Source organism: Diabrotica undecimpunctata, chromosome 1 (genome assembly GCF_040954645.1).
Source record: "Diabrotica undecimpunctata isolate CICGRU chromosome 1, icDiaUnde3, whole genome shotgun sequence".
Classification (NCBI taxonomy): Eukaryota; Metazoa; Arthropoda; class Insecta; order Coleoptera; family Chrysomelidae; genus Diabrotica; species Diabrotica undecimpunctata.
Genome location: NC_092803.1, coordinates 34,481,499 through 34,493,056, shown reverse-complemented (window position 1 = coordinate 34,493,056; position 11,558 = coordinate 34,481,499). Strand labels below are relative to the sequence as shown.

General features: G+C 29.7%; 1 long non-coding RNA gene across 1 annotated transcript; it reads right to left on the bottom strand.

The window, feature by feature from the left end:
* Positions 1-1,197: 1,197 nt before the first annotated feature.
* On the bottom strand, positions 1,198-10,884 carry LOC140447592 (uncharacterized). Its single transcript, XR_011951609.1, has 2 exons — positions 10,610-10,884; positions 1,198-2,128 (listed from the first exon to the last, which is right to left on the bottom strand). It is a non-coding gene; the product is annotated as an uncharacterized lncRNA (long non-coding RNA).
* Positions 10,885-11,558: the final 674 nt, after the last annotated feature.

Sequence of the window (11,558 nt, the reverse complement as noted above, 5' to 3'; positions counted from 1 at the left end):
AAGGAAAAATATTTGGAAAACGAGGTCCAGGAAGAAGAAGAACATCTTGGTCAAAGAACCTCAGAATCTGGTTCAATACAACATCTGTGCAGCTTTTCCGCGCTGCTGCAGATAAGATAAAGATTGCCATGATGATCGCCAACATTCGTAACGGATAGGCACATCAAGAAGAAAAAAAAAACTGATTTGCTAATTGAGGCACTTTATTCTTTATTTTCGTATTTTTTTAATAACTATACTTTTTATAGTATGTTTTTATCTTAATTATGTGTTTACAGGTACTTTATTGTTCTTAATTATGGAAGGATTATGATTGTATATTTCGCTGACCCGGCCAGTCAGCAATTTTAAACTTTTGACCAAAAAACGCATAAGCGCCAAATACTCCACAAGGAGGGATGGAACTACACACACACACACAGAGAGAGAGAGAGAGAGAGAGAGAGAGAGAGAGAGAGAGAGAGAGAGAGAGAGAAGAGATAGAGAGAGAGAGAGAGAGAGAGATGATAGTACTTAGTAAAAAGGAGTGGAATTCTAGTATGTCTACTATAATTATTATAGTATGGTTGCTAATACTGATTTCTATATACTTTGTGTTCACAATGTTAAAATATAGTTTATTTATTTTCGTCATTTTCTTTTATTAATAGTTGTAAAAGCAATTTTTCATCACACTATTAACAGTCCTGGAAAAGAATTCTATAATATTAAAAGAAAAATTATTAGAAATTCATTTGGTCTCAATATTGCCTAAAAACGAATTAATTAGACCAAAATATTTATTTCCTCTGATATCCCAAACTTTAGGGAAGGCAAAAGAAAATCCATCCTATCATATTTCCCAAAAATCTAAAATAGTAGACGAAAACTAGAATAGGGCCCTCTGTCTGGGTTACTACCATTGAGATTCCAAGGAAGTGACAAGAGAATACAAATAGATGACAGGATATTATGCATTGCCACATGGAACATACACAGCTTATTCGTATTCAGGTAACTGGCAAACTCTGAAGCAGCGATGAGAATGAAAACAGCCATCTTGGGGATGAGCGAAATAAGATGGCCTGATTCAGGAAAACAAAAAAATAATTTATCTATTATTTATGAGGGTTAAATAACAAAAGAAATGTGGGTTAAATAACAAATTCCCAAACAGTGGAAAGATATTAGAGAACATAAGAATTATAGGAGTAAAAGTGCATGAATGGAAAACTTTATTCATATTTACTAATAAGGTGAAGATAATGTTTGTTGTCAATACACATAGGTATTTTTTATTTCACATGAATCAGTTTAAAACAAATTTCAACTTTACAAATTTGTAGCTACTTTCCGTTCTCAAATGCCCTTTCAAATAGGTATTCTGAGAAAATTATTTATTATAACTCTTCAGTCCAAACTTTTTTCACCAGTGTGTGTTCTCATATCATCTTTTAACTCAGTGCTTTGTAATGTGCTCAGTGCTTTTAACTCAGTGTTTGAGTAAAACAAATTTCACAATTATACACTTTTTCCTACTTATGTATTATGGAATGGCGTTTCAAATGACTCTTGGTATAAAAATGTTTCGAACAAATTTCACATTCAAAAGGTTTTTCTCCCGTATGTGTTTTCAAATGTCTTTTCAAAACTCCACTTCGAGAAAAATTCTTTAAGCATATTTCACATTTATAATATCTTTCTCCAGTATGCCTTATCATATGGTCTTTCAAATTGCTCTTCTGAACAAACTGCTTATTACAAATCCCACATTGAAAAGATTTTTCTCCAGTGTGTCTTTTTAAATGATCTTTCAAATTATTCTTGAAGGAAAATGATTGACTGCAAATGTCACATTTAAAAGGTTTTTCCCCTGTGTGGGTTCTCAAATGTCTTTTCAAATGACTTCCACGTGTAAGCTGTTTAAAACAAATTTCACATTTGAAAGGCTTTTCGCCAGTGTGTGTTTTCAAATGGCGTTTATAATTTGTTACGTTAGGAAACTGCTTAAAGCAAATTTCACATTTATATTGATTATTTAATTTTGAATTTTTGGATTTTGATGATTTTTCTTCTCCCTGTTGACTTTTTCTCTCCTTTAGTTGATCCGTAATACATACGTCCAATCTATCCTTATATTGAGGAGAATCTAAAAAACAAGATTTTTTTACTATAGAAAAAATAAACGTAATAATAAACAATTTAACATCTAATACTATTTGGTATCTGGTTGATATCAACAACATCTAGGAAATTATAAATAATTTTTTACAAAGAAATAATCCAATTCTTGTATTAACTTTATTTTATTTTCCGAACAATCAAGGCTTACAGATAAAAAACTAAATATAGAAAAATTTGTCATCCTTTTAGTCACAGAGAGGTAATATTTAAACCAAATCTTTCAGTTCACGTACTACCTTTTTTGCTTTTACTCAATTTTGAGCTATTTAAATGGTGAAACATAAGTTGTTCAGACATGTATCATCTATTTTTATACTGTTTGTTTTCCAATCTAAATTCTTATTAATATTTAAACCAAATCTTTCAGTTGTTTGAATGAGTTCACGTACTATCTTTGTTGTTTTTCCTCAATTTTGAGCTAGTTCATTGGTTGTTGTTGTTTGTTTGTGTTTATATGACTGCGGACACTTAATCCATTCGCCAATCTTACAATTTTTAGTCATTTTTTCATTAGTCATTGTTTCGTATACAATCTTATCCTAAATTTATTACTAGTATTGATCTCTAATATATAGTCTTTTTTTGGTAATTTGTTTCTAGTTTTTTTTTTCTATTAGGTGCTTTTTAGTTATTTATATATAAAATAGGCGATGAGGTCCTCAGAGTTTCACAGCAAACTCTTCTGTATTTCATTGGTGAAACACAAGTTGTTCAAGCATGTATCATCTATTTTTATACTGTTTGTTTTCCAATCTAAATTCTTAACCTTTTAAACGCCAACGTTCCCATTTTGGGAACACGATAAAAAATATGTTGGATTCAGAAAGTATCGAAACGAACCATAAATATATTAATGTTCGTTTATATTATCCAAGCTTTCCATTGCTTCCCGCTTGGTAATGAAAATATTGTGAATATCTGAAGTGGTTCGCAATATCTTCCGCAACAGCACGACTAACACGAAAGTGTTCAATAAATTCACAATTATTTTAACTTGACACCGTTTCTTCAAGATAATTCTTATTTTTAGGCCTTATACGTTCATCTAGAATTTGCAACAAATCTTCATCCAACGACAATTCTTCAATGTCAAACACCTCTTCATCAAAGGAAGAACACTCTTAAAAAATAACGGAAAAGATTTTATACAGAAGCACCTAAAAGAGGATGTCGAAATATAATCTGCAATTAAGCCAAAAAACAATAATATGTCTGGTACAAATGAAGGATTATGGCGAAAAAATTAAGGTAATAAAAGAAAAAAGCAAACCTGACCGAAAAAGAAAGACACATGAGGCAGGAAATTGTAAATAAAGGCAAAGAATTAAGAGCTGAAGGTAAAATGTGAAGATAGGGTACAAACTAACTGTGGATGGCATAAAATGGAAATGGCACTTTCAAACGAGAAAATTCTAGAAATATGGACCCAAAAAACGGTTATGCCAACGGACCCTAGCGATGAACAGGAAAATGAGTTTGAACATAAATAGCAAAATAAAAAATAGGAATATACCTAAATATTGCCACATGGAATGTACGAGGAGTATACGAGGAGGGAGCATTAATTAACGTAATAGAAGAACTTAAAAAATATAAAATACACATCATAGCAATACAGGAAACACATTTAACGGGAAACAACATTCAAAAGATGAACCCATACACGTTTTATACAAGTGGAGGCGATAATAGGAATTTTGGAGTGGGTTTTCTAGTACATAAAGACGTGGAGCAGATAAAACGATTCGTAGCAAAATCTGACAGAATGTGTGCAAATAGAATTAAAGGGAAAGAGTACATGATATCGCTGATAAATATACATGCTCCAACAGAAGAAAAAGGGGAAGTGCGAGATGAATTTTATGAAGAATTAGAGTCATTGTTTGAAGAAATGCCCAGACAAGATATTAAAATTATTATAGGCGACGGCAATGCAAAGGTCGGAAGAGAAGATATATATGTATAAATACATGACGGGGTGAAAGTAAACATTTGAATACAAATGATAATGGTCAAAGATTGATTACATTCGCAATTGAAAACAGGATGAAAATAAGGAGTACATATTTCAGGAAAATATATATATATATATATATATATATATATATATATATATATATACATATATATATATTGATATGATTGGTGTTTATAGAAAATAATTTATAAGTTACACTACTAGATAATATTAGATATAACAAGTATTTGGTTATTTTAAGAAGTTATATACTAGAGAATTTAATAAAAATTATTTATGTGAGGGCATTTTTAAGAAATTAGCATATAATAATTGTAAAAAGTTGTATTTTAATGTTGTAAATATATTTAAGTGAGCCATGTGATTAGGCAACCAGATATACATACTCTCGAAGTGACAGATAGAAATTAAGAATTATTACGAATAAAAAGTGGGGTTATAATAATAATGTTAGTTTAAAATGTTTAATTTATATATATTTACTGATTTAAGTGTTTATTCTGATCTGAAAAGCCTAAATGTCAACAAAATTATTAATAGAAAAGTATGAAATTCTCTAGATCACCGGAGATGGCCTTGTTTGCGAAATGGTTTGTTCCAGAAAATTCAGACATGTATTTAATAGAACAAATGGAACATGATTTCTTACCAGATGGTTCTGGAACATCCAAAAAGATATAAATACCCGGTGATTTGGATTCAGAAAGGGAGTCAGTCAGAAAGTTTAGTAAGAAAGTCCATTCAGTTAGTCAATCAGTTATGAGTTTTTTAGTATGAAAATTAGTTAGAGGCAGTCAATCAGTTACAATTGTTCAATATAGTGAGTTAAATCAATATTAAGAAACAATATAAAGAAAATAATATTGAAGATTAAAAATTATGTTATGTATAAATGATAATTGGATAATGGAAGAAGTATTAATTGAATATTAAAATTAAATAATATATTTGGTGATTGGATATTGGTATATAGAAAAGAAGAATAAATCTAAATGCTGTTTGCTGGTTTGCTTGGTGGTTTATAAATGCTGTGAAGAAAAATATCTTAAATTGGTGGAAGCTGATAATTGGAAAAAGTAATTTCATAAAAACAAGGATAACCGAAGCTGAGAAGAAGACATTTGAGTGGTGATTATAATCTATATAGTGGAAAACAGTTCATTTAGGCATTCAGTGACAGAAAGGTACAAAAATTTTGTTAATATAATTTAGTTAGTGTCATAACAATTTCAATTTTAAAGATAGTTTGTTTAAATTTTACATTGTCTATAGAATTTAATTAGTTTCATAAGAATTTCAATTTAAAGATAGTTTATTTTAAATTTACAGTAGCTAGTTTAGATATATATGTGTGTTTCATAGTAGATCTAATAAAGATAATTTAAAAAAGTACTTACAAACTAATTCTTTGAGAACCGCGATAAAAACTCTATATATTATATTATTAAAAATACTCATTGCTCATCATTCACAAACAACACATCATAACAATATATATATATATATATATATATATATATATATACAAAGGAACGTGGAAAAATCCGAGATCAAATGAAACTAATCAAATAGACCACATCTTAATACAAGAGAAGTTCGCCAATTTAATAACAAATGTGAAAACGTGCAGAGGGGCTGACGTAGATTCAGATCATTTTTTGGTTAGAATTAATATGAGAGAAGCAATAATTAAAAAGCATAAGCGGAAAAAGAAAGTGCAACGTAAATTTAATTTTGAAAAACTGCGAAATTTGAGGTAGCGTAGGATTATCAAAAGGATATACAAGAAACCTACACCAAACAAGATTGGTATTGCTATTGGCTATTGTAAGTAACATACAACAAAAGTTCTTGAAAATGACAAACAATATAAAAGAAGCAACGTCGAAGAACATGCCAAGAACAACAAGATTTAGAAAAAACCACTGGTTCGATGACGAATGTAGAACAGAGTTAAAAAAGATCACATTTGAGATTAAAAAGTTTAGATCGCAAAAACAAGACGACCTAGATAGGTATGCCGAACAGCGAAAAAAGTAAAGAAAATCCTAAGGGAGAGGAAACGAAAGTATATGGATAAAAAATAAAGGGTATTGAAGAAAATTACAAGAAACATGAAATAAAAAATTTTTACAAACAGGTACAATACATTAAAACTGGGTATCAGGGAAGAACGATGAATGTAAAAGATAAGCAAGGAAACCTGATAGTGGACGAAGACCAAATATGTGAAAGGTGGCAAGAATACCTCGAAGATATGCTAAATGACGGAGTGACTACTGAAGAAAATTATAATGTTCCTAAACCTCAAATAGCAATAGAAGAAATACCAAAGCCCACAAGAGAAGAAATTGAAGAAATAATAAAAGATATGAAAAATCAAAAAAAAACCCAGGGAGAGCGGCATTGTGGCAGAGAACTTAAAATATGGAGGAGAGGCCTTAATAAACCAACTTAGTGAGCTAATACTAGAAGTGTGGTGTGGGATGCCGAAGAAATGCCTCCAGAATAGAATAAGTCGATTATAATTCCTATACACAAAAAGGAAGATAGAACTGAATGCGCAAACTATAGAGGAATATCCTTATTAGAGGTAATATATAAAGTGCTCGCCATACTAATTAAAAAACAATTAGAAATATATGTAGAGAAGAATCTAGGAGAATACCAGGGAGGATTTCGGAAAGGAAGATCAACAACCAATCAAATTTTTATGCTGCAACAAATCCTGATCAATTGCTATGAATACAACATTTCAGCACAAGTACTTTTTATTGATTACAAAGCCGCCTATGATACAATAGAAATAAACAAATTAATAGAAACGCTAAAAGAATTCCAAGTGCCAAAAAAATAGTAAGATTGGTAAAAATGACAATTAGACAAACCATTTGTACTGTGAAATGCAATGGTACAGTCTCAGAAGAATTTGAAGTGAAAAAAGGTGTTCGCCAAGAAGACCCGTTGTCTACATTGCTATTCAATATTGTTCTAGAAAAAATTGTGAAGGATAGTGGGATAAATAGGTCCGGAACTATTTTATACAAGGAGCACCAATGCTTAGCATATACTGATGATGTGGTTCTCATTGCAAGAAAAGGAAAAGAACTATCAAATATAGCAAAAAGACTGATTCGGGAAAGCTCTAAAATGGGACTGAAAGTTAATAACAATAAATCAAAGTACATGGAGATCTTGAGCAAAAAAGGAATCAACACCAGGGGATCCTTTAAATTGGAGGTGGAGGATGGATCAGTTGTATATAAATAAGGTCAAAGATATATCTCGTAATACAAAAATAAGAGTATAAAAAACTATAATTAGACCCACAATGCTATATGCTGCTGAGACATGGACTATGAACAAAACCATACAAAACAGATTGGAAGCATGGGGAAAGCAAGATACTTCGCAGAATGTTTGGTGGAAAATTAGTACAGGGATAATGGAGAAGACAAACTAATGCAGAAGTATATCATTTGTATGCTAACCCCACAATAACAAAAGTGGTGAAAAAACATAGACTAGAATAGCTTGTACATCTAGAAAGAATGCAAGGTAATAGATTAGTCAAGAATATTACTTGGAAAGTACCTGAGGACGAAAAAAAGGAAGACCAACAAAGAAATGGAGAGATGTAGTGATGGAAGCTGTCAGAGAGATGGGAATCAGAGATTGGAAGCTGATAGCTAAAAACAAAAAACAATTGAAATTATCCATCCAGCAATGGCATGTTAACGCTGTACATACATACATACTGTACTTTTATTACATTGCAGTTTCACATTACTGCACAAGCATAATATTGACATTATTAACGTTATTCTTTTAGTTAGTTATACAAAAAGGATTTAAAAAAGAGTTATTTGGGGCACAAAATCGAAAAATAAAAACCCAAAAAAGAAGAGATGGCAAAAAACAATCTGGCTATCTTAACCAATTTCTTAAAAAAGCCAAAAGTGATGATATTTTGTCCGATTCTGGGTACAATAAAATTGTAACCGAACCTAATTTACCGGGGACATCCACATCCACACAATTTGTTGATGTTTATTCCTGTAGGTCCAATAAAATTTTAAGAAAAACTTATGTATTTAAAAAAAAAAAAATTATTTCAAAATTTTTAGTAAAAGGTATAAATAAAATACCCAAACGGGCTATATCACAAATACAGAACGTTTTCGGAATGTAAATTCCATCATCAGTATAACAAAGTGCACATGCTATGAGCCACTAAAATATATGGGTGAAAACTCTTTAAATGTTATAAATTTACAAATATGTTACATTATATACTAGTAAAAATTAGGATGTTTAGGTTACTGTTGGAATTGGTAACATGGCAACGTATGGCTCTACATCGGTTACTTGCTTCTAAGACAAAGTGTCTTCGAGGACCTGTTGATAAAAACTCTTACAGTGTATTCTACAACAGTGGATTATGTATCTTTGGTTAACAAACTTACTCTGGGGAGACAGAGGCACTCACATTTACTCACTTTGATGTATTTTTACGGGCCATAAAATATCTCCAGAATCAATGGAATGTTTAGAGGATATAAGGAAATAGCCAAAAGTTACTGAAAAAATCAGATTAGCTTTAATCGAAAGAGGACATGTTCACACTAAACTGATATGCAAAAGGAAATCAACCAGAAATGGAACATGTGAAGATTGTCTTCAGAACATGGTTAATATATTCTTCATCTTTAAATTCTGTTTTCTGCTTTTTTTGTAGGACTTTTGCAACTGCAGAATCTAGTAGTTTTACCAAAGGATTTAAAAATTTACATTGACACAAAACAAGCAGAAATCACATGAAAAACTTTCTAAAATGGAAAAAATTAGAAACAAAATTGACAAATAAAACTACTACTGATTGTCAAGAACAAATTAGAGAATATGGAGAGAGAGCTTAAAATAAATGTTTCAATAAGATTAATAGAAATAATGAAATTTTTGGGAGGACAAAATTTGACTTGTAGTGGATCATTCAAAGATAGAAATAATAACAATTTAAAAACATATTTAAACAATTAAAACAATTTAAAACTAGTAGAATTGTTTGGAAATTTTGACCCAATTATGGAGACACTTTGAGAGAGTACTTACTAAAAAACAGAACCCACTACTTAAGTAGACACACAAAATAAATTAATTGACATGCTAGGAAATACAATAAGAAATAAAATATCATCTATTCAAGAAAGTAAATATTATTCAAGAAAGTCAATTCAAGATTAAATCTATTCAAGAAAGTCATATTAGACTGTACACCAGATACCAGTAAAACATAACAAATGGCAATAATAATACGCTTTGTTTCTTACACTGATGACATTATGGAGATCAAAGTAAATTTCTTAGTGGTTTAATTTTTTCAATTAGTTTTTGTCCTCTATGCTTTATTTCATCTTCACCTGGAGCTCTATTATTATTTATTTTCTTTCAGACATCTGTAATTCCTGACTTTGTTATATCAGGCATCAAATGCAATTTTTAGTTTAATATTCCTGTTTTTAAAGTGACTGAAACTTATGTACTTTTATCTGTTTCTCTGGATCTATGAGGTTTGTGAAAAATTCTTCAACTATCATTAGTATTCACCTTTGTTTGTAGTTATCTTCTGGTCTATTTTAGCTTATTTATTTAAGTTTTTTGTTGTGTATGTTTCTTTATAAAATCTCCATGCTTTTAATTTCCTATATTATTTGTTTGATTTTTCTTCTTTGTAGTTCCATACTTTTTCTTATTGCCCTACTGATTGTCTTATTTATTAGAATAAAAGAGCTAGGTTTAAAATTTAGGAAACATGCTGGTTAGTAGACTGCATATCTTTATGGATATACTACTATATATAATAAATCTACAATATCTATATTAAGCTAGTATGGAAGAGATAAAATAATAAGAAACATAAAAGTGTGAGTGAAAAGTGTTGACCAATTTAGCTAGAATGGGACTCAACATGAACAAGAGAAAAATAGGTATATTATTAGAATAGTAAATGTATCATAAGAAAATACCTCTAAACTGACACACACAACTTAAATTAAGGGAATTAAAATACATCATACCAAATTTAAAGCCTATCATGTTACATCTTTTGAAGCAACATTTCCTCTTTTATCCCCTTGCTGGTTAGACAGTTAGGCTGAACCACAAAGCATAATAAGAAATAATAATGCACATGAACTACTGTACAATGCTTATTTCTCAAAACTATTTTTAACTTACGCCTATTTATAGATTACAAATGTTAATATTTCACAATAAATATTATTAATGTAAACATACTAAAAAATATAAGTACTTAAACATTTTCTTTTGAGGATTCCTTGATAATAATGTGCTGCCTTGTATTTAACTTTTTATGTCCGAAATCGTGCAAAACTGTACTTTTTTTAAAAGGTTTAAAAGTTTTTTCACATTTTTTTTGTAATTAGGTGTTTCTACTGGTTACCTCACCTGAGCAATGTTCTGGTTCATTTTTAATGTCTTCAATGTCTATTGATGTGCATAACTGAGTTTCTGCATATATTTTTTCATATTCTCCAAATTCTTCCTTAACTTTTACGTCCATAACTAATAAATACAATAAAAATTTTCAAAAAAAAAAGTTAAGACCATAACAGTGATAACAGTATGGCACGTTCTATAAATAAGAAAAATATATTGTAAACTTGTTGATTTAAATGAATGACGTCTTGACGTAAAATAAATACTACATCCTTGCTCATTGAACGCACCCATTGGTTTAAAAGTTTTTTGACAATTACACTTGATTATGACATTTGTGTTGCATATCTGTTCCAGCACGTTCGAGAGATATGTCACAGTTTAACTACAGTTAACCCTTTCCAGCCCAATTTTTTTTCAATAAATTTTGTTGAAAAAAATGTACCTATGTTAAGGTCCATTCGAGTCGGGAATTCTAAATTGTGGAAGTGTATACTAAACCCATACAATTTTTCTTGTATATTTAAAATATAATATTTGAGTTGTTACAATTTAATAAATATTTGTATTATTCACGTTAAAATCTGTTATTTTTGTTTAATTCTTTTTTAGTTCTATTTAGTTAATTAGTTAGTTCTATTTTGAATTTTATTATTATGGATAGTCAAAGTTTTCCACTTGTTTGATCAGCTAATGCGTTGGTAAGTTTTTCTTAAATAAATATGATAAATGTTCTTTAAAAAATAATATTTTTAGATAAATAAGGATTAAGGATGCTGTTAAATTACAAGGTAATGAAACTGAACAAAAGCTTATTCAAAATTCCTACCATTTTTTTTTTAATTATTTGCCGAATGAAACCCTGTTGAGGTAAGTTGATTATTAAAAAATATTTATCGAATTATGTAAATGTTACAAATGTTTTTAATAACAAAAACATTTCAGTTAACATCCAGTT